The sequence below is a fragment of the Heteronotia binoei genome, chromosome 1 (assembly GCF_032191835.1).
Source record: "Heteronotia binoei isolate CCM8104 ecotype False Entrance Well chromosome 1, APGP_CSIRO_Hbin_v1, whole genome shotgun sequence".
In the NCBI taxonomy this organism is placed as follows: domain Eukaryota; kingdom Metazoa; phylum Chordata; class Lepidosauria; order Squamata; family Gekkonidae; genus Heteronotia; species Heteronotia binoei.
The window spans coordinates 276,988,071-277,012,723 of record NC_083223.1 but is presented as its reverse complement, the minus strand read 5'-3'; the positions used below and the strand labels follow the sequence as shown (position 1 = coordinate 277,012,723).

At 49.6% G+C, this 24,653-nt stretch overlaps 1 protein-coding gene and 1 non-coding gene across 2 annotated transcripts in view; one reads left to right on the top strand and one right to left on the bottom strand.

Annotated features, from left to right (window-relative positions):
- LOC132584239 (protein S100-A11-like) overlaps positions 1-24,653 on the bottom strand; it is a 381,641-nt gene that overhangs the window by 189,382 nt on the left and 167,606 nt on the right. The window lies entirely within an intron of this gene.
- TRNAS-GGA (transfer RNA serine (anticodon GGA)) lies at positions 6,458-6,530 on the top strand. The gene has a single exon. It is a non-coding gene; the product is annotated as a tRNA-Ser (tRNA).

The window sequence follows — 24,653 nt, the reverse complement described above, 5'->3', positions numbered from 1 at the left end:
TTGCCAAATAAATCTTTACGGAGGTTATGGTAAAAAGAACAATCAAGCAATATATGCTGGATTGAGTCAGGGGTATTCGCTCCACAGGAGCAAAGTCTGTCGGCTAAAGGACTCGCTGATATCTCCCTTGTAAAACTTTGGAGGGAAACGCGTTTAGTCTGGCCAACATAAATGCCCTGCGATGACTTGGAGTGGTTAGGTCTGATAGATAATTGGGCATTTTGCCACAAAAAGCATAAAGACCTAAGGAAGCTGGAGAGCAAGTATAAGGGAGAGTTGGCCGTAATTTCGTTTCCTCCAATTCCCACAGTCTCAGTTTAATACATCTGAAGATATATGACTCTTCAGAGGTAGAAAAATCATCTACCTCTAACCCCAATTGATTGAGTTTAGACAGAAGCACTGCTGTCCAGGACGAAATATATGGGTCTCTTTCATACAATCAAGAAGGCTGTTGGGATCTGTTCTAAAATGAATTTTGAGCCAGAATTTAAACACTGCAATCCAGGCTTTTGTCTCCACCAAAGACTGACCCACTTCAGAGCAGAGAGCAAAGTAGGACACGCATTTTGGCAAACCAAGAATTTGTCTAAAGAATGAGGCTTGAATGCCCTCCACTTCCTGGTAAAAGCTGAGATCCATATAGGGATACCATAGAGGATTTGGGCAAGCGTTTTGGCTTTGAATACTTTAATAGCTGCTGGAACTAATTGGTTGCCCCTTGCAAAGAAAAACTGTTTAATTTGAGCAGCTGAACACTTAGCCAAGTTGATGGTGTTGTTACGAGGTAAAGCCTGCTGAAAAGGAGGAACCGACTAATGAATTGACTAATGAGTCTGATCACGAGGATGGCGTTGACTCTCAACTCCTGTCTGGGGTGGGGGCTTTAAAGGTGCAGCAGAGTCAGCATGATAATGAAGAAAGATCCATGTCTTCTGACGAACTTGCCCCAATTACCCTTATTGCAAGCACAGTGGATTGTATCTTTAAAAAGTTAAAGAGTTTAGAAGACCAAATTCTTGACCTTTCTTAGAACTAAAGAGACTATCAGTGTCAATGGATAAAGTCTACTTAGCCCAGCTGGATGATACCTCTATTGGAGCTCTAGCCCCTTTAAGCGATGTCCGTCTGCAACTCAGGAGATTGATCCCCGGAGCTCCTTTACGGAGTCTAAGGTCAGCGTGGGCCTTAAAAGGAACGTGCAACAATTGGTTCTACAGCCCAATAAGGTTTGCATCACTGTTTGTCCTTATGGCAGGAAGACCCCATGCTGGAGAAGTAAACTTTTAGCTAAATCCCATCTCTGTGAACTTCTTCATCTGAACTATCACAAAATTGACTTGATTACCATTGAATCTCTTAATGATCAGTCTCAAATGCAGAGGATTCTGCTTACCTTTCAATCCTCCAACATTCCTTCACTAATTTTGAGGCGAAAGAATTACCTATGGTCAAAGGGGGGTTTTCCCTGTTCGATCTTTTATTAACTCTCAAACTAATGCTCTGCTGCCTAACCTGTCCGCAGGGGTCAGGACACGAAGTAATCCCCATCTCTTGAAGAACGCATCATCTTCAGCGGCAAAATATAAGGCTGCAATGTGTCTTAAGGTATCCAGATCTGGTCAGTCCCAAGCAAACCCTGAGTTGCATAATGAGTCATCAGTGCAGCCCTCTATGGATGTGACGCATAGTCCCTTAATGTTTCATTAGAAGATGACCTTTTGCAGTCATTTGGGAGTCTTCCAGCAAAAGATCAACAGGCGATACTCATAAGACTTGAAGGTACTAAGCTGCAGCTGCAAAGGTCTTTAGAGCCGGGGAAATCAGTTCCTTCAATCAACCTAGATCCTGCAAGCAACCCCCTGCCCCCTTGTCCCCCATCAGCTGACTTAATTGATCTGTCTATGGAACTCTCTCTAACTGGCTCAAGGGCACCCCAACATAATGGTTGTATTTTCACTGATGACTCCAGGGTTCTAGAAAGGATATCCATTATCGATTGACTACCAGCTAGGGAAGCCACAAGGAAGATCCACATCATCTCCTGGAACATTGCTGGTGGAAGAGTAAAGCGAATGACTCAGATTTTTTGGACTTTTTGAAATCCTTTGATTGTGTCTTCCTTCAGGAAACATGGGCAGAAGACAGTTTTAGACTGTTTGGGACTTGGCAACCCTAATTGATGAAGTGGAAATAGCGGGCAACCTGGGCAGTAGTGACTATGTGATTTTGGAATTTACAGTCTTAGGGAAGGCCATCTGACAGCAATGAGGATCCTGTGAATTCAGGGGGAGGTATTTTTGAGTTCCCTGCATTGTGCAGGGGGGTTGGACTAGATGACCCTGGAGGTCCCTTCCAACTCTATGATTCTAGGATTCTACAAAGCTCTACTCACCCCTTTCATTTGGTCATCACAAGAACCCTGCGATGTAGGCTAGGCTGAGAGATACTGGTTGGCCAAGATCCACTCCTAGGGTGACATTCTAATGATTGCATCACACTGCCTCACTACTGAAGCAATGGTAGGGGTTTCAGTAGGGTTGCCAAGTCCAATTCAAGAAAATATCTGGGGACTTTGGGGGTGGAGCCAGGAGACATTAGGGGTGGAGCCAAAATCAAGGCTGTGACAAGCATCATTGAACTCCAAAGGGAGTTCTGGCCATCAAATTTAAAGGGATGGCACACCTTTTTAATTCCTTCCTCCCTTAGGAAATAATGAAGAATAGGGGCACCTTCTTTTGGGGCTCATAGAATTGGACCCCCTGGTCCAATCTTTTTGAAACTTGGGGGTATTTTGGGGAGAGGCGCTAGAAACTATACTGAAAATTTGGTGCCTCTACCCCAAAAGCAGCCCCCCCAGAGCCCCAGATAACCACGGATCAATTCTCCATGATTTTCTATGGGAATAAATCTCCATAAGGAATAATAGAGTTCCCAACAGACATTTCCTTCCCCTCCCCCCGCTTTCTGACGACCCTGAAGCGGGGGAGGGTCTCCAAACTGGGGGATCCCCTGCCCCCACCTAGGGTTGCCAAGTCCAATTTAAGAAATATCTGGGGACTTTGGGGGTGGAGCCAGGAGACATTGGGGGCGGAGCCAAAAGCAAGGGTGTGACAAGCATAATTGAACTTCAAGGGAGTTCTGGCCATCACATTTAAAGGGACAGCACAAATTTTTAAATGCATTCCTTCCATAGGAAATAATGAAGGATAGGGGCACCTTCTTTTGGGGCTCATAGAATTGGACCCCCTGGTCCAATCTTTTTGAAACTTGGTAGGTATTTTGGGGAGAGGCACTAGATGCTATACTGAAAATTTGGTGCCTCTATCTCAAAAAACAGCCCCCCCAGAGCCCCCGATACCTGCGGTTCAATTCCCCATCATTCCCTATGGGAATCGTTCATGGAGGTGCATGATGGCTCTGGGGGCGGGACTTCCCCCGCCGGCCAGCTGGCTGGGGGAGGGGGGAAGCCTGTAAAACCGGGGGATCCCCCTCTGGGACTTGGGGATTGGCAACCCTAGGTGTCAGCCTTACGCTTTTAATATTTCCCTATATTCAACGAGGCAGTGTTGTGTATTGATTAGACTCTAACCGGAGAGACCCAGGTTTGACTCCAACAAGCAATGAGAATCATTGGGTGTCCTTGTGCCACTCAATCTATAAGTCTCATGATCCTGGGCCTAGTGAGGCCTACAGGCTCCAGAGAAGCCTGCCTCAGAGTTATACTGAAAAGCCTACATTTCCCAGCATCCCTTCTGTCCCTCTGATTGGGCAGCAAGGGTTTGGAGGGAAACTAGCCCGGAGAGAGGTGGGGCCTGGGAGGAGAACATAAAAGGGCCAAGCTCAGGCAGTGTGGAGTTCTTTTCCTAGGAGGCAGAGCTGAGGGATGGCTGCTGCAAGGAAGAGTAGGGTTGCCAATCCCCAGGTGGGGGCAGAGGATCCCCCGGTTTGGAAGCCCTCCCCCCGCTTCAGGGTTGTCAGAAAGTGGGGGGAGGGGGGGGGAGGGAAATGTCTGCTGGGAACTCTGTTATTCCCTATGGAGATTTATTCCCATAGAAAATCATGGAGAATTGATCCGCGGGTATCTGGGGCTCTGGAGGGGCTGTTTTTTGAGGTAGAGGCACCAAAATTTCAGTATAGCGTCTAGTGCCTCTCCCCAAAATACCCCCCAAGTTTCAAAAAGATTGGGCCAGGGGGTCCAATTCTATGAGCCCCAAAAGAAGGTGCCCCTATCCTTCATTATTTCCTATGGAAGGAAGGCACTGAAAAGGTGTGCCGTCCCTTTAAATGTGATGACCAGAACTCCCTTTGGAGTTCAACTATGCTTGTCAAAGCCTTGATCTTGGCTCCACCCCCAAAGTCTCCTGGCTCCACCCCCAAAGTCCCCAGATATTTCTTGAATTGGACTTGGCAACCCTAAGGAAGAGACCTTCGCTCTTCGAGGGAGGGGGAGTAGCCCTAGGTCTGATGGAGACAGTCTAGGGACAGGAAGGGCGTTTGTTGCGTTAGGGCATTTGTTTATTTTCCCTTCACCCCTTTTACTGTTTAATGCACCTTGTTAGTTGATATTACACTGAACAGATCTTTTAAATAAACCTCTATTTTTGTTGTTGTTGTTCACTCTGCCTGGTCTGCACGCCTATTATTTGGCCAAAGATAAAGGAGACCTGAAGGGCTTGGGAGGGGACTCTGAGCCTTCTAGGGCTGCCAAGCCCCCGGTCTGGGCAGGGAATCTCCCCCTGCGTCGCTGGCGGGATGATGTCACCCGGAAGTGACACCATCAACATGGCGGTACCCATGCGGGGCTGTTATAGGAGTTTCCGGGAAAACTCTATGGTTTTCCCCAACGCTCTAGCCATTTGGGAGGGAAAACTCCATGGTACAGTAGGTGCCATAGAGTTTTAACCTCCCAAATAGCTAGAGCATCCGGGAGAACCATAGAGTTTTCCCGGAAATGCCTAGAGCGGCCCCCGCATGGGCGCTGCCATTTTGACGATGGGACTTCTGGGTGACATCATTTGGTCGCGCGTGCATCGCACACACGAATGTCCCCTGCCTGGGGATGAAGAGGACTTGGCAACTCTAGGGCCTTCTCAAGGGGGACCAGTTTGGTGTAGTGGTTAAGTGTGCAGACTCTTATCTGGGAGAACTGGGTTTGATTCCCACTCCTCCACTTGCGCCTGCTGGAATGGCCTTGGGTCAGCCAGAGCTCTGGCAGAGGTTGTCCTTGAAAGGGCAGCTGCTGTGAGAGCCCTCTCCAGCCCCACCCACCTCACAGGGTGTCTGTTGTGGGGGAGGAAGTTAAAGGAGATTGTGAGCCACTCTCCGGGCTTCTTCTTCTTCTTCTTCTTCTTCTTCTTCTTCTTCTTCTTCTTCTTCTTCTTCACCCAGAGTGGTGGCAGCAATTGGTAACGCCCCACCCTGAGTCGTGACAATAAGCCTCACTTAATTTTATGCGATGACTGTTTTATATATTATACGTTGTACGCATTATACTGGTCTTCACTGCGTTATTTTATTCTTACTTCATCCTGAGTCTCTGTGCGAAAGGTAGACTACAAATTAAGCACACCATCAAAGGAGTTGTCGCAATGATAAAGTATAATGCGGATGTGGAGAGACGCCGAGCTTTCTTGGAGGAAGGGCGGATGAAAGCCGCGACTCTGACCTGGACAGCCCAGGTGAGCCCATTCCCGTCAGATCTCGGAAGCTCAGCGGGGTCAGCTTTGGCAAGTACTTGGATGGAGACCTCCAAGGAATACCAGCAGCTGGGAGGGCAAGGGCAGGCTTTATTCAGCCATCTCCAGGCCCCCTTTAGGGTCAGTCACAGAGGTGGCCATGACTTCCAGGTGCAGACACACGGGGGCACACACAAATGCAAACGTACAAAAATTGTGACTAAAAAGACAAGTAGGTATTCCAATCTCTGGGTCAGCATGCAGCCCGAGAGATGTCAGCATGCAGCCCGGGAGCTGAATCAGGCACTTGGAGGGCTCCTATCAGGCCCCCGGGCAACTGTTTGTCATCTGCTTCCTTCTACCTCTCTCTCGCTTCCTTCTGCATCACAGCTTGCTTTGCCAGGCTTGCTCAATCGGACAGGAGCTACAGAGCAAAACCTCTATTTTCTCCGTTGGCTGAGGCCCCTCCCTTGGGGAGGAAATGGGGGAGGGACAGCTTACTTTGCCAGGCTCTCTCAATCGCACCGCAGAGCTACTGAGCCAAGCCTCTCTTCCTTCTATTGCTGAGGCTCCTCCCCTTCCTGGTCCCCTGGGGAAGAAAGGAAAGAGCCAGAGTTTCCTTTGCCCAGTTCCCTGGATCCCATGGGCGAAATACAAAGAAAGCACCTTTAAGATCAATATGTGTTTTAAGCATGGTTTAGTTTAAGGTTTGGTGTTTTTGTTTTGTTTTTTTAAATCTTTCATTGTGTTTGTCTGTGTCCTTTATGAAGTTTATGGGAAGGGATGGTGGCTCAGTGGTAGAGCATCTGCTTGGAAAGCAGAAGGTCCCAGGTTCAATCCCTGGCATCTCCAAAAAAGGGTCCAGGCAAATAGGTGTGAAAAACCTCCGCTTGAGACCCTGGAGAGCAGGGGAGGGACGGTGGCTCAGTGGTAGAGCATCTGCTTGGGAAGCAGAAGGTCTCAGGTTCAATCCCTGGCATCTCCCAAAAAGGGTCCAGGCAAATAGGTGAGACAAACCTCCGCTTGAGACCCTGGAGAGCCGCTGCCAGTCTGAGAAGACAAGACTGACTTGGATGGACCCAGGGTCTGATTCAGTATAAGGCAGCTTCATATGTTCATATCTCTGCTACCTAATCTTAAATAGGTGCACACATGACGTGGCCCAACCCGACCTGGCCTGGCCCAACAAGATCTCATTTATGTCAGATCTGGCCCCGATAACCCTTACATAAGAACATAAGAGAAGCCATGTTAGATCAGGCCAATGGCCCATCCAGTCCAACATTCTGTGTCACACAGCGGCCAAATATATATATATATATATATATATATATATATATATATATATATATATATATATATATACACACACACACACACACTGTGGCTAATAGCCACTGATGGACCTCTGCTCCATATTTTTATCTAACCCCTTCTTGAAGGTGGCTATGCTTGTGGACGCCACCACCTCCTGTGGCAGTGAATTCCACATGTTAATCACCCTTTGGGTGAAGAAGTACTTCCTTTTATCCGTTTTAACCTGTCTGCTCAGCAATTTCATCGAATGCCCACGAGTTGTTGTATTGTGAGAAAGGGAGAAAAGTACTTCTTTCTCTACTTTCTCCATCCCATGCATTATCTTGTAAACTTCTATCATGTCACCCCTCAGTCGACGTTTCTCCAAGCTAAAGAGCCCTAAGCGTTTCTGTCAAACTCATTTGTTATGAGGGCCAGATCTGAGAGAAATGAAACCTTTTTGGGCCATGTTGGGTTGGGCCAGGCCATGTTGAGCCAGGCCATGGACCCCTACAGCCATGTGTGTACCTATTTAAGACTAGGTAGCAGAAATATAAACTTTATAAAGATCTTAAAGGTGCTTTCTTTGTATTTCCCTCAAGGGATCCAGGGAACTGGGCAAAGGAAGTTCTGGCTCTTTCCTTTCTTCCCCAAAGAAATGGGGGAGAGCCTCAGCCAATAGAAGGAAGAGAGGATTGGCTCAGTAGCTCTGCTGTGTGATTGGTGGAGCCTGGGAAAACAAGCTCTGCCTCCCCTCCTTCCTCCCCAAGGGAGGAGCCTCAGCCAATTGAGAAAATAGAGGTGTCGCTCTGTAGCTCTTGTGCAATTGAGCAAGCCTTGCAAAGCAAGTTGTGATGCAGAAGGAAGCAAGATGCAGGGAGAAGGAAGCAGATGACAGCCAGTTCCTCGGGGGTCTGATAGGAGCCCTCCGGGGGCCTGATTCGGGCCCAGAACCGCATGTTTGACACCCTTGCTCTAGGTGATCTGGGCATTTCTTGGATTTACAACGGATCTCTAATAGGGATCAGTTTTCCTGGAGGAAATGGCTGCTTTGGAGGATGGACTCCACGGCATTACACCGTGCTGAGGTCCCTCGCCTCCGCAAACCCTGCATTTCCCCTGGATCTAAAGGCATTTCCCAACCTGGAGTTGTCAAAACTAAGACAACCCCCAATTAAATGTGCCAGTTTCGACCTCTGGAATCCTAAGTGGTTCGGAACTTGCATACTTGGAGGACCCGGAACCTTAATTCTAATCCTAACCATAAGCCTAACCCTCGTTCCACCCGAGTCGACCCACCCACATAACATCTGGAGAGACTGCCTTCCTTGCCAGTTTGGTGTCGTGGTTATGTGGGTAGACTCTTATCTGGGAGAGCCGGGCTTGATTCCCCACTCCTCCACCTGCAGCTGCTGGAATGGCCTTGGGTCAGCCAGAGCTCTCTTATCTGGGAGAACCAGGTTTGATTCCCCACTCCTCCACTTGCACCTGCTGGAATGGCCTTGGGTCAGCCAGAGCTCTCTTATCTGGGGGAACTGGGTTTGATTCCCCCCTCCTCCACTTACAGCTGCTGGAATGGCCTTGGGTCAGCCAGAGCTCTCTTATCTGGGAGAAACGGGTTTGATTCCCCACCCCTCCACTTGCAGCTGTTGGAATGGCCTTGGGTCAGCCAGAGCTCTCTTATCTGGGAGAAATGGGTTTGATTCCCCACTCCTCCACCTGCAGCTGCTAGAATGGCCTTGGGTCAGCCAGAGCTCTCTTATCTGGGGGAACCGGGTTTGATTCCCCACTCCTCCACTTGCAGCTGCTGGAATGGCCTTGGGTCAGCCAGATCTCTCTTATCTGGGAGAAACGGGTTTGATTCCCCCAGTCCTCCACTTGCAGCTGCTGGAATGCCCTTGGGTCAGCCATAGCTCTCTTATCTGGGAGAAACGGGTTTGATTCCCCACTCCTCCACTTGCAGCTGCTGGAATGGCCTTGGGTCAGCCATATCTCTCTTATCTGGGTTTGATTCCCCCAGTCCTCCACTTGCAGCTGCTGGAATGGCCTTGGGTCAGCCATATCTCTCTTATCTGGGAGAAACGGGTTTGATTCCCCCAGTCCTCCACTTGCAGCTGCTGGAATGCCCTTGGGTCAGCCATAGCTCTCTTATCTGGGAGAAACGGGTTTGATTCCCCACTCCTCCACCTGCAGCTGCTGGAATGGCCTTGGGTCAGCCATAGCTCTTGCAGGAGTTGTCCTTGAAAGGGCAGCTGCTGTGAGAGCTCTCTCAGCCTCTCTCACCTCACAGGGTGTCTGTGGTGCGTGTGTGTGTGTGTGCAGAGGGTGGGGGGGAAGTAAAGGAGATTGTGAGCCGCTCTGAGACTCTGAGATTCAGAGTATAGGGTGGGATATAAATCCAATATCATCATCATCATCATCATCTTCTTCTTCTTCTTCTTCTTCTTCTTCTTCTTCTTCTTCTTCTTCTTCTTCTTCTTCTTCTTCTTCTCTGCAGCAATACAGTTGGAGGTTCAGCAGATGGCTGCATAGATCTGTTCAGGGCTTTTTTTTTGTAGCAGGAGCTAATTTTCAGATTAGGCCACACCCCCCCGATGTAGCCAATCCTCCTGGAGCTTGCAGTAGGCCCTGTATGAAGAGCTCTGTAAACTCTTGGAGCATTGGCTACATCAGGGGTGTGTGGCCTAATATCCAAAGGAGTTCCTGCTACAAAAAGAAGCCTTGGATCTTTTTACCCATAATGATCTTCTCGGTAGAAGCATCAAAACCATGGAGCGACTTTTCCTGTAAAGCCCCCCCCCCCCCCCCCGTACCATCTCTTCTTTTTAGGAAGGGTTTTTTTTTTTCCAGCGAATTTCCTGTTTTCATTTCACATCCTCTATCTGCTGGTTCGCGTCACTTCAACGATTATTTCTGGGCTCCTTATTTGTACATTTTAATCTTCTGATCATTTGCTGCGATGTAGCCTTGATTTCATTGCAAGCCATTCTGCTGGCATTTTTACTGAAAAGCAAGGTACGCAAGTGCCATCCAGTCACAACCGGCTCCAGCAAGCTGCTTTCAAGAACAGTGAGAAGCAGAAGTGGTTGGCCATCGCCTTCCTCTGCAGAGCCTTCCTTGGTGGTCTCCCTCCCAAGTGCTGACCCTGCTAAGCTTAGACTTACGTTGACCCAAGCAACAGCGGGCAGATCTCGGATGTGTATCCGCGGAATACAGATGAGCATCTAGTGGAGGTCCCCTGCTAGGACTATGACGTCTCCAACTTGCACAGGATCGGTTTCCTAATCTCTTGAACCTCCTAAACCTTCACCTGTCGAAATGACCACTTGTCAGCTGTCGTTTCCCCAGAAGGCACTTTCTGGATTGATTTCGGCGAATTCGTGCTTCACGAACTGAAGTTTGTGGCAGGTCAACTGATACGGATCTTCCACCCACTTTCGAGCTGCTTGTGGCAATCCGTCCTGGCTTGTGAACAGATACATTTCATAAGAACATAAGAGAATCCATGTTGGATCAGGCCAACGGCCCATCCAGTCCAACACTCTGTCACACAGTGGCAAAAAATTTTATATATACACACACACTGTGGCTAATAGCCACTGATGGACCTGTGCTCCATATTTTTATCTAAACCCCTCTTGAAGGTGGCAATGCTTGTGGCCGCCACCACCTCCTGTGGCAGTGAATTCCACATGTTAATCACCCTTTGGGTGAAGCAGGACTTCCTTTTATCCGTTTTAACCTGTCTGCTCAGCAGTTTCATCGAATGCCCACGAGTTGTTGTATTGTGAGAAAGGGAGAAAAGTACCTCTTTCTCTACTTTCTCCATCCCATGCATTATCTTGTAAACCTCTCTCATGTCACCCCACAGTCGACGTTTCTCCAAGCTAAAGAGTCCCAAGCGTTTCAACCTTTCTTCATAGGGAAAGTGCTCCAGCCCTTTAATCATTCTAGTTGCCCTTCTCTGGACTTTCTCCAATGCTATAATATCCTTTTTGAGGTGCGGCGACCAGAACTGCACACAGTACTCCAAATGAGACTGCACCATCGATTTATACAGGGGCATTATGATACTGGCTGATTTGTTTTCAATTTCCAGACCGACTGTCTCCTCTTCCTCAAAGCAACAGGGGGGCAGACCTTGGATGAACGTCCAGGGGATTTAGATGAGCATCTAGAGGTCCCCTATGACTTGGACATCTCTAGCTTGAACAGGGTCTGTTTTATAATCTCTTGAACCTCCTAAACCTGCACCTATCAAAATGACCACTTATCGGCTGTCATTTCCCCAGAAAGCACTTTCCTGGGGGAATGTAATTCAGACTCTGTAAACCCAATCTTCACAGGTAGAAGGGAGTCAGCTGGAGATCCCCTGTAAGTTTGGTGTCTCTAGTTTGCTCAGGATTTGTTCTATGCGCTCCTGAACCCGCACTTGTCAAAATAACCGTGTGGGGGTGCAATTTTTTTTTGGGGGGGGGGCATAATTCAGTCCCTGTAAATCCAATCCTTTAGGACCTCTAGAGAGCCAGGTCTATTCTGCATAGACAGCTTACTTCTGATTTTCACTGAAGTCAAGTCGGTTGTGTTTACTTCGAATGCTGTGCTTGCATTCTACATCTTTTTCTCTCTCTCCGATTTCTGTTGAGAGTTGCGGTGTATATATTTTACATACCAATGAGAAAAGCTGGGTAGTGTTCTGGGATTGGTTTCTCCTGATTGGCTAGTTTCACATTGGGTGTGCCTTTGAAATAGGGGACTCTTTGGCTGAATTTACTGTGGGATCGCTATTAGTGTCCCCCCCACTTTATCAGTAATCAGTGACAGTGCCTGGCCCCCAGCTCCAGGGCTGGCCAGCTTGGGAAGCGCTTCATGGTCCCTTCCCCAGCCTTTAAATGCTGAAAGTGGGAGGAGTAGGAGGTGCCGGGGGGGAGCAGCAAGGCTGCAGGGAGCTGCGGGTGGCAAGACGTGGCCTGACTGGAAACAGGCCAAGGAGTTTGCTGGAGGGGAAGAAAAGCACTGCCAGGCGCTGGTCAATGCTGACCACTTGGCTGGAGAGGAGGCAGAGATGTTAGTGCTTTTCAGCCTGAATCCCCCCCCCCCTGTTATTTAGTTATTTAGAAATGAGATGACAAAAAGAGATGTTGAGATGGACCAGACTTTTTTTTAAAGGCTGCTGCTGCCACAAAGTAGGTTCCACAGCATTATTCTCACGTTTGAAATGTTTGTGGTCAGAGTTAACTTAAAAGGAAACTTTTTTTTTCCAAATACAAAATAGCCCAGCCTCTTAACCAACCAAGCTAACTTGATGTCAGACAAAGGCAATTACTTTGGGAGAGCCAGTTTGGTGTAGTGGTTGAGTGTGCAGACTCTTATCTGGGAGAACCAGGTTTGATTCCCCACCCCTCCACTTGCACCTGCTGGAATGGCCTTGGGTCAGCCAGAGCTCTTGTAGGAGTTGTCCTTGAAAGGGCAGCTTCTGTCAGGGCCCTCTCAGCCCCACCCACCTCACAGGGTGTCTGTTGTGAGGGGAGAAGATATAGGAGATTGGGAGAGCCATCTCAGCCCCACCCACCTCACAGGGTGTCTGTTGTGGGGGGAGAAGATATAGGAGATTGTGAGAGCCCTCTCAGCCCCACCCACCTCACAGGGTGTCTGTTGTGAGGGGAGAAGATATAGGAGATTGTGAGAGATTTCTCAGCCCCACCCACCTCACAGGGTGTCTGTTGTGGGGGGAGAAGATCCAGGAGGTTGTGAGAGCCCTCTCAGCCCCTCCCACCTCACAGGATGTCTGTTTTGAGGGGAGAAGATATAGGAGATTGGGAGAGCCCTCTCAGCCCCGCCCACCTCACAGGGTGTCTGTTGTGGGGGGAGAAGATATAGGAGATTGTAAGAGCCCTCTTAGCTCCACCCACCTCACGGGTTGTCTGTTGTGGGGGGAGAAGATATCAGAGATTGTGAGAGCCCTCTCAGCCCCACGCACCTCACAGGGTGTCTGTTGTGGGGGAAGAAGATATAGGAGATTGTGAGCCGCTCTGAGTCTCTGATTCAGAGAGAAGGGCAGGGTATAAATCTGCAATTCTTCTTCTTTCCTCATCTCCTATTTCAAAAGACATGCATAGTGTGAATGACCAATAAGAACAGACCAATTAGCCTGCCAAGAGAGGGGAGGGAGCAATTCCGAGGAAATGTTTCTACTTTTAAAGGCTTGGAAGCGAATTAAGAGGAGGGGGGGGGGGAAATACTGCTCTGAAAAACCACTCTTGGAAACTACGGAGATACAGTGGAGTGATAGCAGAATGCTGGGGAAAGGATGTGGAAGGAATTTCAAAATCAGATCAGTGTAGTGTTGGAAAGAAATATTTGGGGACTTTGGGGGTGGAGCCAGGAGACATTGGGGTGGAGCCAAGATCAAGGCTGTGACAAGCATAATTGAACTCCAAAAATAGTTCTGGCCATCACATTTAAAGGGACAGCACACCTTTTCAATGCCTTCCTTCCATAGGAAGTAATGAAGGATAAGGGCACCTTCTTTTGGGGCTCATAGAATTGGACCCCCTGGTTCAATCGTTTTGAAACTTGGGTAATATTTTGGGGGGAGGCACTAGATGCTGTATTGAAAATTTGGTGCATCTACCTCAAAAAACAGCCCCTCCCAGAGCCCCAGATACCCACGGATCAATTCTCCTTTATTTTCTATGGGAATAAATCTCCATAGGGAATAACAGAGTTCCCAGCAGACATTTCCCTCCCCCCCCTCGCTTTCTGACGACCCTGAAGCAGGGGGAGGGCCTCCAAACTGGGGCATCCCCTGCCCCCACCTGGGGATTGGCAACCCTAGATCAGTGCGTGAGGTGTGCGTGCGCGTGAATATGTAAGCAGGTTTTTAAAGTAACGGAGGTGGGAGGTGAGAGCTGTAGTAAACGCAAAAGCAGAAAGGGCTCCCGTTTTGTGCAGCGGTTATGCACATGGACAAAGAGTCCACGTTTTTTTTTTTTTATAAAATGTTTTATTTATTTATTTTTATTTGATTCGATTGTTAGCTCGCCCTTCCCGTGGAACAGGCTCGGGGCGGGCGACATCCTAAAGACACGTCAACGGTAAAAACAGTCAAAGACCAATTTAACATATATATATATAAAACCCTACAATTTCAAAGACTAAGATGGCAGAGCTTGTGGCGCTGGGATGGAAGGAGAGGGGGAGGCCGGTCACAAGTGACGCCCACTGCCTCAGCTGAAAGCCTGGCGAAAGAGCTCTGCTTTACAGGCCCTGCGGAATTGAAGCCGATCCCTCAGGGCCCGGATCTCCAGGGGGAGCTTATTCCACCCGGCGGGGGCCAGGTGGATGTCTCTGGGGCCAGGTATTGCCAAAAGTTGTTTGGTCGCTGGGGCTCATATGGGGAGAGGCGGTCCCGAAAGTATGCTGGACCCCGGCCATATAGGGTTTTAAAGGTAAGCACCAACACCTTGAACCGGATCCGGTACACTTGCAGCTGCTGTTTAGATCTACGCTAGTTGTCATTACATTTTATGACACATGTGGCCCGCCCCAACAAGGTCTCATTTATGTCAAATCCAGTCGTCATAACTGGAGAGCCAGTTTGGTGTAGTGGTTAAGTGTGCAGACTCTTATCTGGGAGAACCGAGTTTGGTGCCCCACTCCTCCACTTGCACCTGCTGGCATGGCCTTGGGTCAGCCATAGCTCTGGCAGAGGTTGTCCTTGAAAGGGCAGCTGCTGTGAGAGCCCTCTCCAGCCCCACCCACCTCACAGGGTGTTTTCGGTGGAGCAGGCTTCCTCAGGAGGTGATGGGCTCTCCTGAAAGCCAGTTTGGTGTAGTGGTTAAGTGTGCAGACTCTTATCTGGGAGAACCGAGTTTGATGCCCCCACTCTTCCACTTGCCCCTGCTGGAATGGCCTTGGGTCAGCCATAGCTCTGGCAGAGGTTGTCCTTGAAAGGGCAGCTGCAGTGAGAGCCCTCTCCAGCCCCACCCACCTCACAGGGTGTCTGTTGTGGGGGAGGAAGGGAAAGGAGATTGTGAGCTGCTCTGAGACTCTTCGGAGTGGAGAGCAGGATATAAATCCAATATCTTCATCTACCTCACAGGGTGTCTGTTGTGGGGGAGGAAGGGGAAGGAGATTGTGAGCCTCTCTGAGACACTTCGGAGTGGAGGGCAGGATATAAATCCAATATCTTCATCTACCTCACAGGGTGTCTGTTGTGGGGGAGGAAAGGGAAGGAGATTGTGAGCCGCTCTGAGACTCTTCGGAGTGGAGGGTGGGATATAAATCCAATATCTTCAATTACCTCACAGGGTGTCTGTTGTGGGGGAGGAAGGTAAAGGAGATTGTGAGCCACTCTGAGACTCTTCGGAGTGGAGGGTGGGATATAAATCCAATATCTTCATCTACCTCACAGGGTGTCTGTTGTGGGGAAGGAAGGTAAAGGAGATTGTGAGCCGCCCTGAGACTCTTCGGAGTGGAGGGCGGGATATGAATCCAATAACCAACACCCCTGATCTAGATTAGAGCATCCTATTTTCCTTTGTGCTTGGAAACCTAACCTGCCAATTAAGATCCCCTTCTACCCTGAACTGGATAGTCCAGGCAACTCAGCTCTCAAAAAGATAAGCAGGGCTGACCCTGGCAAGGTCTCGGATGGGAGACCTTGGAATACCACGGTTGGGAGGCAGAGGTAGGCTGTATCTTGTCCCTTCCCTGAACGTCCTCCGTGCTCTAGTTGGGGTTACCAGAAGTCACCATGACTTCCAGGCATGCATACACACTCACACAAATACACAAAACACACCAAAATATCACAATTAAAAAACACCCTTCTCTTGATCCCAGTCTGTGTCTCTGACTGCAGAGGGGAGGCAGGTGGTAACGAGGGTTTTTTCCAGTGGTGGCACAGAACTTTCAGACTGTAGATGAACATGCGAAGCTGCCTTCTACTGAATCAGACCCTGGGTCCATCAAAGTCAGTCTTGTCTACTCAGATTGGTAGCGGCTCTCTGGGGTCTCAAGCAGAGGTTTTTCACACCTATTTGCCTGGACCCTTTCTCGTTGGAGATGCCGGGGATTGAACCTGGGACCTTCTGCTCATCAAGCAGATGCTCTACCACTGAGCCACTGTCCCTCCCCAAAGATTATGAACATATGAAGCTCCCTTATACTGAATCAGACCCCCCTTGGTCCATCAAAGTCAGTCTTGTCTACTCAGACTGGCAGCGGCTTTCCAGGGTTTCAAGCGGAGGTTTTTCACGCCTACTTGCCTGGACCCTTTTGAGTTGGAGATGCCAGGGATTGAACCTGGGACCTTCTGCTTACCAAGCGGATGCTCTACCACTGAGCCACCGTCCCTCCCCTAACTGGTAGTGGCTCTCTAGGGTCTCAAGCTGAGGTTTTTCACACCTACTTGCCTGGACCCTTTTTAGTTGGAGATGCCGGGGATTGAACCTGGGACCTTCTGCTTACCAAGCGGATGCTCTACCACTGAGCCACCGTCCCTCCACTACCGTTGGACAATCAGGCTCAACACAGTCTACTGTGACTGGGAGCAGCAGCTATCAAAGACTTCAAGCAGAGAAGCATCTCTTCCAGCATCTGCTACTTGAAATTCTTTATGCACATATGAACATATGAAGCTGTCTTATACTGAATCAGGCCCTTGGTCCAGCAAAGTCAGTATTGTCTTCTCAGACTGGCAGCGGCTCTCCAGGGTCTCAAGCGGAGGTTTCCCACACTTATTTGCCTGGACCCTTTTTTGGAGGTGCCAGGGATTGAACCTGGGACCTTCTGCTTCCCAAGCAGATGCTCTACCCCTGAGCCACCATCCCTCCCCTGATAGTATGAGATTATCAGGGGAGAATCTTTAGTATGAGATTCTGAGGACCTTCTGCATGCAGACAGGACCGACCCTGATACAAGGTAAATTTGGCAATTGCCTAGGGCACTGGCCTTCTCGGCAGGGGTGGAATTCTAACAGGAGCTCCTCTGGATATTAGGCCACACACCCCTGATGTAGCCAATCCTCCAAGAGCTTACAAGGCTCTTTTTTGTAAGTTCTTGGAGGATCAACTACATCAGGGGGGCGCAGCTTAATATGCAAAGGAGCTCCTGCTAGAATTCCACTCCCGCTTCTGGGGGCACTGAATTGGGCTCCCCCCCCCCCCCCCCCGTGACTTGGTGACGTTATCAGTGCGGGGGGCGGGGGGTGCCAGACAGTCTACGGCTGGCCCTGTACATATGAACATATGAAGCTGCCTTATACTGAATCAGACCCTCAAAGGTCCATCAAAGTCAGTATTGTCTTCTCAGACTGGCAGCGGCTCTCCAGGGTCTCAAGCTGAAGGTTTTTCACACCAATTTGCCTGGACCCTTTTTTAGTGGAGATGCCGGGGATTGAACCTGGGACCTTCTGCTTCCCAAGCAAATGCTCTACCACTGAGCCACCGTCCCTCCCCTGCTCTCCAGGGTCTCAAGCTGAGGTTTTTTCACACCTATTTGCCTGGACCCCTTTTTTTTTGGAGATGCCGGGGATTGAACCTGGGACCTTCTGCTTACCAAGCAGATGCTCTACCACTGAGCCACCGTCCCTCCCCTGTATGCAAAGCATTTGGTCCACCCTTCCTGTAGCAAACCAGAGGTATCTTGTTCAGCATTGCCTAGGCTTGCCAGTCCCCAGTAAAAAATACTGAGGCTTGGTGCCTGTTTGTACATAAGGAAATGTCGTAATATTGAAGGAGGAAGAGTGTGAAGTGTCCTCCAATCGAAGAGTTAGAGATCTTGGAGGAGTTGTCTCCGTTGAGATATAAAAGAACGTAGAGTGCACCTTTGCTGGACGAGAACTTGGAAGCAGGATATTTAGTTGGCCTCCTGCACACTGGAACACTACTTGTTTTAAAAACATAAGAGAAGCCATGTTGGATCAGGCCAATGGCCCATCCAGTCCAACACTCTGTGTCACATAAGAACCTAAGAGAAGCCATGTTGGATCAGGCTAATGGCCCATCCAGTCCAACACTGTGTATCACATAAGAACATAAGAGAAGCCACGTTGGATCAGGCCAATGGCCCATCCATTCCAACACTCTGTGTCACATAAGAACATAAGAAAAGCCATGTTGGATAGGGCCAATGGTCCATCCAGTCCAACACTCTGTGTCACATAAGAACATAAGAGAAGCCATGTTGGATCAGGCCAATGGCCCATCCAGTCCAACACTCTGTGTCACATAAGAACATAAGAGAAGCCATGTTGGATCAGGCCAATGGCCCATCCAGTCCAACACTCTGTGTCACATAAGAACATAACCCTTTGCCTGATGGAGATCACAAAAATGTGGGCATGCAAACTGTTTATTTTGGCTGCTTCCCCCCCCCCCCTCAATCTGTGTGTGTGTGTGCAAGTTCACTTTCATTTTACTGGAAATGCAGCTGTTGTAGAAGCATTTGAATGCAAAAAAAAGAAAGGAAGGAAGGAAGGAAGGAAGGAAGGAAGGAAGGAAGGAAGGAAGGAAGGAAGGAAGGAAGGAAGGAAGGAAGGAAGGAAGGGGAAATGAAAACTGTATTCAGGGGAACTGCACTGCTGTATTTTTATTTATTTGTAGGGAATGGGAACATCTTCTCGCTTCTGACCCCCCAAAGTCCCCATTCAGGTTGCAGCAATGCAGTGCCTTTAAACTTATTTTTATTTCTGTACATGTAAAGCTGAAATTCCTGGAAGGGGTGAAGGTCCACCACCAAGCAACATACAGAGTCCTTTTTTCTCCAAGGTAGACGTGATATCATGGGAAGACAGCAACCCATATTCTAAAGGAAGACTTTAAAAAATCCAGGTAACAACAGGAGAGAAAACGGAGGAAGGTGACTCAGGAAATTTGCTGATTATTTTTAAACAGGCGGGATGTGGGATGCATGATATATGAGATGCAGTGTAAGGTGCACGATAAACTACAAGAGGATCCCCAAGTCTTCGCTTCTCTCGCACCAGCTCTGAGCGCAACGATGCGGGCTGTTATCATTTCTTTATGACGCATTGATTCAGGGTGATAGTAGGGCGGGTTTTGCTGCACGCTCGCTCAGAGGCAGATGAGCATTTGGTAGCACCAGACTTCACCTCCCCACAGGGGTCGGCGCACACAGTGCCCCCTTTGGTGTCAGTTGGGGTGGCGCATGTAGGAGAACACGGTGCATCACAAGGGTCGTCGCAGGGATCCTGGCAGGGGCTGGCGCACTGTTTCTTCCCCGTTTTGCAAGGGGCAGCACTCGAAGTGCCGCTCTGGGCCTGGAGCGACCCCACGGAGATAGGGGCTGGACTTTGAGGGGAACACGGACTGCAGCTTTGGGGCTGGAGTGATGTTATGCAGATCGGGCCACGAGCGTATTGGCCAACGGAGTCGCTCCGGGGTTGCTGCGGCGAGATACAACCAGAAGCCATTGAGCCCTGGCAAATGGGAGAGCGTGGGCTCTGCTTGGGGGTTGCGCACGGGCTCTGGCAAATGGGAGAGCATGGGCCCTGCTTGGGGGTTGCGCATGGGCTCTGGCAAATGGGAGAGCACGGGCCCTGCTTGAGGGTTGCGCACGGGCTCTGGCAAATGGGAGAGCACGGGCCCTGCTTGAGGGTTGCGCATGGGCTCTGGCAAATGGGAGAGCACGGGCCCTGCTTGAGGGTTGCGCACGGGCTCTGGCAAATGGGAGAGCATGGGCCCTGCTTGGGGGTTGCGCATGCAGCAGCGCATGGGCCCATATTTTGGGTCTGGAGGGATGTCATGCAGATAGGGCCATGCGGGCAAGGAGGAGAGCACTGGGCCTGTCCATTTGCCATGCAGATGGGAGTGGCAGGGCCCGCGCATGCATTAGCGCATGGATTCCCATTTGAGGCACAGAGTGGACTCAAACAGATAGGACCACATGAGTAAGTGGGAGAGCACTGGCCCTGGCCGTTGGTCATGCAGATCGGAGAGATGGGGCTCACGCATGCCTTCGCGCACGTGGGGGAACACGCGTTAGCGCACGTGGGGGAACACGCGTTGACACTCTTCATCTGAGGGGGGGTCGTGCAGGAAGTGGTGCCTTTTGCCGGACCGTAGGCACCCCCATATTTTGTGCCCCCCTTCACGCCGATGGGAGGAGGCAGGCAAGGTTGCTTCCACTGGTAAGACATCTCGTTCCGGAGCGCTTGAAGTTCTGTACGAGAAACAAAGAGATTAGGCCTGAGAGCTGTAAAATCCAGGCACTACATCCACTGAACTTTTCAAAAAGAGCTCCAGGAATGAGTTCTCCAAGGAGTTGGCTACGGGTGTTTTTACATTGGCCGTTTGCGACTCTCTATCTCCGCATTGTAAACTTGCCTTTTACATTGCAGAACGTTCCCCTAATCGCTTCGCATCATTGCTTCCCGAGGCATTGACGTTTGTTCCAATGAGATGGGTTTCGACGATGCCACAAAAGCGTTTTTCTCGAGCCTAGTTTTGGTCTGGTCTTTTCTCTACGGGCGTTTCAAACTGGATTGTAAAAGTTTCCCTGCGTTTTAAAAGACTCCTCCAAAAGCCACCACAAGGCGCAATAATTTGCATGAGAACTGACAGTGCTTGAAGTTTTGACATATCATTGCTTGCCTCATCTAGTGATTTCAATTTGTATTGTTTTTGCAGTGTTGACACGATTCCCAAGCAATCTTATGCATTTAATTGAGCACTGGTAGTCCGGCTGCCCTCTGATCAGAGACACCCCCCCCCCCCAATTGAAACGTTTGAATGTAAAAGGAAAATAATTCAAGCGGAACAGTGGCAGGCAATTTGAAGACGAAAACTCTGGATCAAACCGAATGTAAAAACACCCTACATCAGGGGTGGCCAACGGTAGCTCTCCAGACGTTCTTTGCCGACAACTCCCATCAGCCCCAGCCAGCATGGCTGATGGCTGGGGCTGATGGGAGTTAAGAACATAAGAACATAAGAGAAGCCATGTTGGATCAGGCCAACGGCCCATCAAGTCCAACACTCTGTGTCACACAGTGGCAAAAAATGTTATATACACACATACACTGTGGCTAATAGCCACTGATGGACCTCTGCTCCATATTTTTATCTAAACCCCTCTTGAAGGTGGCTATACTTGTGGCCGCCACCACCTCCTGTGGCAGTGAATTCCACATGTTAATCACCCTTTGGGTGAAGAAGTACTTCCTTTTATCCGTTTTAACCTGTCTGCTCAGCAATTTCATCGAATGCCCACGAGTTCTTGTATTGTGAGAAAGGGAGAAAAGTACTTCTTTCTCTACTTTCTCCATTCCATGCATTATCTTGTAAACCTCTATCATGTCACCCCGCAGTCGACGTTTCTCCAAGCTAAAGAGTCCCAAGCGTTTCAACCTTTCTTCATAGGGAAAGTGCTCCAGCCCTTTAATCATTCTAGTTGCCCTTCTCTGCACCTTCTCTAAAGCTATAATATCCTTTTTGAGGTGCGGCGACCAGAACTGCACACAGTACTCAAATGAGACCGCACCATCGATTTATACAGGGGCATTATGATACTGGCTGATTTGTTTTCAATTCCCTTCCTAATAATTCCCAGCATGGCATTGGCCTTTTTTATTGCAAACGCACACTGTCTTGACACTTTCAGTGAGTTATCTATCATGACCCCAAGATCTTTCTCATGGTCAGTCTCTGCCAGTTCACACCCCATCAACTTGGGATTCTTGGCCCCAATGTGCATTACTTTGCACTTGGCCACATTGAACCGCATCTGCCACGTTGACGCCCACTCACCCAGCCTCAACAGATCCCTTTGGAGTTCCTCACAATCCTCTCTGGTTCTCACCACCCTGAACAATTTAGTGTCATCTGCAAACTTGGCCACTTCACTGCTCACTCCCAACTCTAAATCATTTATGAACAAGTTAAAGAGCATGGGACCCAGTACCGAGCCCTGCGGCACCCCACTGCTTACCGTCCTCCACTGCGAAGACTGCCCATTTATACTCACTCTCTGCTTCCTATTACTCAGCCAGTTGTAGGCAAAAAAAAAAAATCTGGAGAGCTACCGTTGGTCAACCCTGCCTTACATCTCAAGAAGAAAGAGGAGGAGGAGCTGAGCAGACTGAGCTTCAACCAGGGAAAGAAGAAGAAGACGACTGCAGATTTACATGCCGCCCTTCTCTCTGAATCAGAGACTCAGAGCGGCTCACAATCTTCTATATCTTCTCTCCCCACAACAAACACCCTGTGAGATGGGTGGGGCTGAGAGAGCTCTGACAGAAGCTGCCCTTTCAAGGACAACTCCTACGATAGCTATGGCTAACCCAAGGCCGTTCCAGCAGTTGTCAGTTGAGGAGTGGGGAATCAAACCCAGTTCTCCTGATGGCCCACGGAAGAAGGACAGGCTGTGGGCACCCCAGCGAGCATATAGAGCACTCAAGCACCTTGTACACGGCTCTCCGGAAAGTGACAATGGTGCCTTTTAAAGCCGGCTCCTGGTAAGCTGGGAACAGCTTGGGGGTGGGACAGGGATGGCAGGCCAATTTGCACATGTAGACATGCTTTTTTGGGGGGGTGCTCACCTCCTGTCCCCGGGGTGGCTTAAACCGCCCGTCTGCAAGCAGCTGACGTTTCCTTAGTCGAAACCCGGTAAGCTTGCCAATCCCCAGGTCCCAGCTTGAGTTCTTCTGCTTTCCCAGGCTCCTTCCCGCCCCCAGTCAGCTGGCCGGTGGGGGGAAGCCCTGCCCCAAAGGACCATGTGCCTTTGCACCTCTGGAGGCTTCCGTCTCCGATTGAAAGGCTTCCTCTTGGGATGGGGTGTCTGTGTTGCTGTGAAGAAGTTGGCAGCAACTCGTGAGTAGAGAGGCCAATCCCCTGCTTCAGACTCGCCAGAAATGGTGTGTGTGTGGGGGAAGGAAACGTCTGCTGAGCACGTCATTATTCCCTATGTGGAGATCGATTCTCATAGGGTATAATGGGGAATTAATCTGGAGGTTTCAGGGGCTCTGGGGAAGCTGTTTTTTGAGGTAGAGGCACCAGATTTTCAGTATAGTATCTAGTGCCTTTCCCCAAAGTACCCCCCAAATTTCAAAACGATTGGACCAGGGGGGGTCCAATTCTATGAGCCCCAAAAGAAGGTGCCCCTATCCTTCATTATTTCCTATAGAAGGAAGACATTTAAAAAGGTGTGCTATCCCTTTAAATGTGATGGCCAGAACTCTCTTGGAGTTCAATTATGCTTGTCACACCCTTGTTCCTGGCTCCGCCCCAATGTCTCCTGGCTCCACCCCCAATGTCTCCTGGCTCCACCCTCAAAGTCCCCAGATATTTCTTCAATTGGACTTGGCAACCCTAAAACCCGGTCTGCTCAGCTCCTGCTGTGACAAACCATTGACCAAACCAGTGACACGGGGAAGGCTTTTGATTCTTCTGCAGGCCAAGCCCAAAGGCCTCCAGTCCAGAGGCCGAGACGGAGACTGCAAGGGGACATTTCGTGGGGAAATCAAATTGCAGCTTGTGAAGAGCGACAAGCTCCGAGTGATGTTCATAATAGCCGTCCGTAATTAAGGCCTCCTGAACGGAACCACTGCTTCAAATACTCGGCGCTGAGTATATTGAAGTTGCTACATAGCTATTAGAGGTGACAGGAAATGGCTTCAGAGCGCAGGCTGGTGCCCCCAAGCTTTGACTTACACAACCATCTTGTGGTTGAGAGAGAGAAGCTTTGTGCAATCCAGGACAAGGGGAAGTGGTGGGGTCGGGGGAGACTATGGTAAAGGTTACCACAGGGTTTTTTTTCCCTGGTGTCGTTAAGTGCGCGAACTCTTATCTGGGAGAACCGGGTTTGAGTCCTGACTCCGCCACTTGGAGCTGCTGGAATGGTCTTGAGTCAGCCATAGCTCTGGCAGAGGTTGCCCTCGAAAGGGCAGCTTCTGTCAGAGCTCTTTCAGCCCCACCTACCTCACAGGGTATCTGTTGTGGGCGGGGGGGGGGGGGAAGGTAAAGGAGATTGTGAGCCGCTCTGAGACTCTGAGATTTGGAGAGGAGGGCAGGATATAAATCCAATATCTTCTTCATCTTCTTCTTATCTGGGAGAACTGGGTTTGATTCCCCTCTCCACTCGCAGCTGCTGGAATGGCCTTGGGTCAGCCATAGCTCGCGCAGGAGTTGTCCTAGAAAAAGAAGAAAAAATAGAAAAAGAAGTAGAAGAAAAAAGAAAAAGAAAAAATGATGATGATGATATTGCATTTATATCCCGCCCTATACTCTGAATCTCAGAATCTCAGAGCGATCACAATCTCCTTTACCCCTCCCACAACAGAAACCCTGTGACGTAGGTGGGGCTGAGAAAGCTCTGACAGAAGCTGCCATTTCAAGGACAACTCCTGTGAGAGCTGTGTAACTTCGGCGCAGATGGTGGGAAATCCGACCAGACGCTGCGGAGGGAATAGGATAGGGTTGCCAATCCCCAGGTGGGGGCAGAGGATCCCCCGGTTTGGAGACCCTCCTCCCGCTTCAGGATCATCAGAAAGCAAGGGGAGGGGAGGGAAATATCTGCTGGGAACTCTCTTATTCCCTATAGAGATTTATTCCCATAGAAAATAATGGAGAATTGATCTGCGAGTATCTGGGGCTCTGGGGGGGCTGTGTTTTGAGGTAGAAGCACCACATTTTCAGCACAGCATCTAGTGCCTCT